The following is a 5,035-nucleotide window of genomic DNA, read 5'->3' as shown; positions in this document are numbered from 1 at the left end:
GGAACTTTCAGTCCCAGTCTTTCATTTTGCAGTAAGGGAGAGGGGCTAGAAGTTGAATCAAATACCAATGACCAATGAGTTAATCAATCATGCCTAATGAAGACTCTATTAAAAACTCAAAAAGGAGAGGATCAAAGAGCTTCCAGGTTGAGGAATTAGAATGTTTTCATACCAGGAAGCTGGGACCCTAAGCTCGCAAGAAAACAAAAACTCTTTGTTGAAGACCTCACCCTATGAATCCCTTCTTCTGGCTGTTGGTTTCTATCATTTAATGTTTTTTGTAATAAATTCTTGGATACTCTATTTGTGTCCACTTATACAACTAGGGTGTTGGAGAATTGTTTGTTGGTGTAGGGAAGCTTCCACACATATGCACATTGGAATCAGGTCCAGGTACCTAAAGAGAATAGTTATTTAAAACAACTAAATATCTGGTATTTATAATAAACATAGTTTTGATAGATTGGTTAGTGATTATATTTTTTGGCAATCAATTCTAATAACAACACCACAAATAGTTAAGAATGATAATGATCAGTAAACTAGTATAAATATGGCACTTGGAAATCTGTAATGTATTATAAGGAAGATATTACATGAGTAGGTTTAATAAAAGTTTTTTGAATTAATGAGTGAGTAAATAAATGCTAGAGATTCCCTTCATCTCTCTTTATCTTTAAATTATAAGTTACCAACAGAACTTTATTTATTTTCTTTTCAACATCCTGTTTTACAGCTTCCTTGGCTCTTTTTGCCTGGACACCAAAGAGCCGGGCATTGGCTCAGGCCATGCAAGGACCAGCAAAGGCCTTGAAGTTTTTCTTATCCTCTGTGATGACCCTGGCTTTCTTCTCCTTGTAGACATTGTGTAGCGGCCTGACAGCTGGGTGACAAACTAGAGTTCTTCAGTAGAACTGTAACTCTTGTTGGCTGCCAAGGGCAGCCAGAGAAGAGTGTGAGTTTGGAATGATATTCCTTCAGCTGCGGCAAGTGGGCCTGCAGAAAGTCGGTGGTCTCATTCCACCTCCTCAGATCCACCAAGATCTTAATGATCTAGACATCGTTTTTGTGGATGCTGGCCACCGTTACCTCCTCCAAGCTGAAGCGTCTAATGGAGGGCACTTTGTGTGTCACTTCACTATGCATCTGTGGTCTTTCTGGTAAAACCACTTGGCAACACACTGCTACCAGTCCTTGTGGAAGTGGGGCTTTTGGATCATGCTGTTTCGGCTGAGTGCCATGGCTGCTGCCTACAGGCCCAACTTCTCCGAAGGAGAATGGCCACTTGAAAGCTCTCTTCATTCCATTCAGCAATTTTGTTTGTTTTCACGTGTTCTATTTGTCAATGTAAGAAATATCCAAACCTGTAGAGAATTTTTGGTGAGGTTATTAGAGCCAAACTGATGACAATTGCTGGGAAGCAATTATCTCAATGGATTGAGAAATTCTCTGCAGAATGGCAGTTGAGGACCTTATTGTATATATTATAATCAAAAGAGGAGACATAAGGGGGTTACATGAAATTCATTGGTGATAGATTAGGGGGGTGAAAGAAAGCAAAGCTGGGGAATCTCTGGGATAAGATAAAAGGTAAAATGATAGACATGCACCTTTTTTTTACATAGGTGTGTAAGGGACAGTCAAGAGTCAACAATTAGCATGATAACAGTAACAATGAGGGGATTTGTGGCCTCAGCTTGTGACCAATGGGTTTGGAAAAAAGGGAAGATACCTTGACATTCGAAAGGTGTGTTATCATAGATGCAAAAAGGCAATAGACAGGCTCAGTTATGGTAAAGATTGACCTTTGTTAGGGAAAAATACTGACTTAGGACATCATTACCCACTATGAAATGCTTTTAGTTAATAATTTTTAATTTTGGACCATCATTTTTTGTTACTTTAGGATTATGAGTACGTAAGACTGCTTCACAGGCCTCCCCAGACCTTGTCAAGCTATATGTAGCCCCTTTTCCTCCACATATTTATACTTTCTTTCAATAAATAGTACCCATATAAACTCAAAAATACAAATGCATACACATACATGATCTCATGGGGCCAATGTATTTTGGAATTCAGAAATGTTGGATTTTAGAAGAGTGATCTGATTCTGGGAAGGAAGATGGCGGTGAGATAGGTGGGAGCAGAGTCCACTTCCCCTCAACGTCAGTGAAATACCTAGCTGATCTGAGGAACAGAGCGAACAGCCAACAGTATTCCAGCATATATGAAGATCGGAGACCAAAGATAGAGGACATTGAAAGATCAGACGGTAAGAAGAGTGCTTAAGGACAATAAGGCCCCTGGGACCAGTGCAGGGACCACGGCAGCTGCAGCCCTGGCCCGGGCACAGGGTCTGCTGCAGGATTCTTGAGAAAGAGCCAGACTCGGCAGTGTCAGAGGCCAGGTGCTTGTTTGGACCAGGGGGGCTTGAATAGGAAGAATTTGTCAAAAAGGAAAAGAAAATAGAGGCACTCAGGGGCTAGTTAGAGAAGTCTCCGCAGCAGCCACGGCCTCTGGCACCTCTGCCCCCTCAGCCCCTGGACTGAGAACGAGGAAAAGCAGCCCCAGCGCTCACCTGAAGCTCGGCTGGCGGGCACCCAGATTAGCGGACTGGGGGCCCACAACTGAAACTCCGGGTAAGCATGCACCCTGATAAGCGGCCCGGCTGCCTGGGGGCCAGACTCAAAGTGCCCCGGTAGCCGTGTACCCCAATCAGTGGCCTGGGGCGCACACCTGAAACCCCGGGTAGGCGCGTGCCCTGATAAGTGGCCCGGCTGCCTGCGCGCACAGACAAAAAGCGCCTGGGTGGGCACACAACCGGGATCACTGGCTGGCTGCTCCTTTGCACAGACCCAAAGCGGGGATCCGCAGCAAACCCAAGTCCCAAACGGAGAGTGGCCACACAACCCAATCAATGCCCTGGCTGCCTGCAGGCAACCACACCCAAAAGCAGGGGTTCAGAAAAACTCCTACCTATCCCCTGCACACAGAGCCCTGCAGGGCCTACTGGCCGTCTAGGAGGAAGGCAGAACACCCAGCAGAGGGGAGCAGCAGGGCTAGGGGAGACTGCATTCCCCGGAAAGACTCGACCCAGTAGGGGGCTGAACTACCCCATAGCAGCACCCAGAGCCCCCAGCATCTAAGACAGCAAAGAGCAAGAAGGTGGAATGTGAGTTGACCCTAATTGGTGCAACTCAAGGACAGCACAGCTGGTGAACTAAAGGCCTAGTGGGGAGCAAAAGGACCCGGAGGAACTAGACTAAAGTCTGAACAACAGCGAAGAGTGTGGCTCAGGAAGGGAGAAAAGTGAAACCAATCCTTCCAACCACGCCTTCCCGTTCAACAGACAGGAAGATCAGCAGAACTAACCTGGCCAGTTTAAACACAGCAGAACACATTTTTTTTTTCCTCTTTTCCTTCCTCCTTTCCCCCTGAATTCCTTCTTCCTTCTGTCCCTCTTCTTTTTTTTATTCCTTCTTCCTTCCATCCTTTACCTTTTTTATTCCTTCTTCCTGCCTTCTTTTATTTGTTCTGCTGTTTTATTTTTTGTTAAAATTTCCTCTTATCTTGCCTCTGATCTTTCTTTATTCCTTCTTCCTTCCTTCCTTTCCTTTTTCTCTATTCCCTTTTTCCCTCCTTCTCTTTTTCTTCTTCCCCCCCTTTCCTCTTTTTCCCACAGGTGAGACAAGAAAACCTGGAGTACTGAAAAGACCAGAGTTAGACGGTGTTACACCCATAAACGTCAGCTCAAGACCAGTGAGCACAGGAGATTAAGGAGACAGCACCACTGAATCCCATTGGCATTCTGCCATAGAAGTTCATACCATAAACCCAGGGAGTCAGAATAGATCAATTTAAGAAGCAGAGGCTAACAAGAAGAGTCTCACAAACAATGGGAATACAAAGAAACAATTCCCAAATGAAAGGAAAGGAGGAAGCCTCAGAAAGAATGCTACCTGAAAAAGACGCAAGTCAACTATCAGATACTGAGTTCAAAGCAATGGTCATCAGGAAGCTCACTGAGCTCTCTGAGCTCACAGAGAACTACCAGAAACTACAGGGAAACTACACTGAACTCACTGCAAACTATATAAACATGAAAAAGGAAATAGAAACTATCAACAAGGGCCAAGAGGAAATGAAGAATACAATTACTGAATTGAAGAACTCAGCAGAAGGAATGAAAAGCAAACTTAATGAAGCAGAGGATTGGATCAGCGAGCTGGAGGACAAAGTAGAAGAAAACACCCAGAAAGAGAAAGAAAACAAAAACAGGCTCAGAAAGAATGAAGAGGGATTAAGGGAAATGCATGACAACATGAAACGTAACAATATCCGTATAATAGGAATACCAGAAGGAGAAAAAGAAGAGCAAGGCATAGAAAACCTGTTTGAAAATGTAATGACGGAAAATTTCCCTAATCTGAAGAGAGAAAAAGTCACCCAAATCCAGGAAACAGAGACAGTCCAGAGCAAGAGGAAAAGAAAGAGACCCACTGCAAGTCACATCATAATTAAAATGGCAAATTTCCAAGACAGAGGATCTTAAAGGCAGCAAGGGAGAAAAAGGAAGTAACATACAAGGGAGCCCCAATAAGGTTAGCAACTGACTTCTCAAAGGAAACGCTCCAAGCTAGAAGAGAATGGCAAAAAATATTCCAAGTAATGAGAACCAGGGGCCTGCAACGAAGGCTAATATACCCAGCAAGGATCTCAACCAAGATAGAATGCCAAATAAAGGGTTTCCCAGACAAAAGAAGTCTAAAAGAATACACTTCCCCCAAACCAGCTCTGCAAGAGATGCTAAAGGGATTGCTTTGGGGAAAGGAAGGAAAAGAGAAAGAGAGAGGAACTCAGGTAGGAAAAAATGGCAATGAATAACTACCTATCGATAATAACCTTAAAAGTAAATGGATTAAATGCTCCAATCAAAAGACATAGAATAGCTGAATGGATAAGAAAACAGGACCCACACATATGCTGCCTAAAAGAGACCCATCTCAGGACAAAAGACTTACACAGACTGAAA

General features: G+C 43.8%; 1 pseudogene; it reads right to left on the bottom strand.

Moving 5' to 3' along the window:
- Positions 1 to 647: 647 nt before the first annotated feature.
- Positions 648 to 1,241, bottom strand: LOC112321347 (large ribosomal subunit protein eL13 pseudogene; annotated as a pseudogene).
- Positions 1,242 to 5,035: the final 3,794 nt, after the last annotated feature.

Source organism: Desmodus rotundus, chromosome X (assembly GCF_022682495.2).
Source record: "Desmodus rotundus isolate HL8 chromosome X, HLdesRot8A.1, whole genome shotgun sequence".
Taxonomy (NCBI): domain Eukaryota; kingdom Metazoa; phylum Chordata; class Mammalia; order Chiroptera; family Phyllostomidae; genus Desmodus; species Desmodus rotundus.
The sequence above is the reverse complement of the archived record's forward strand: the minus strand, read 5'-3'. Positions and strand labels throughout refer to the sequence as shown.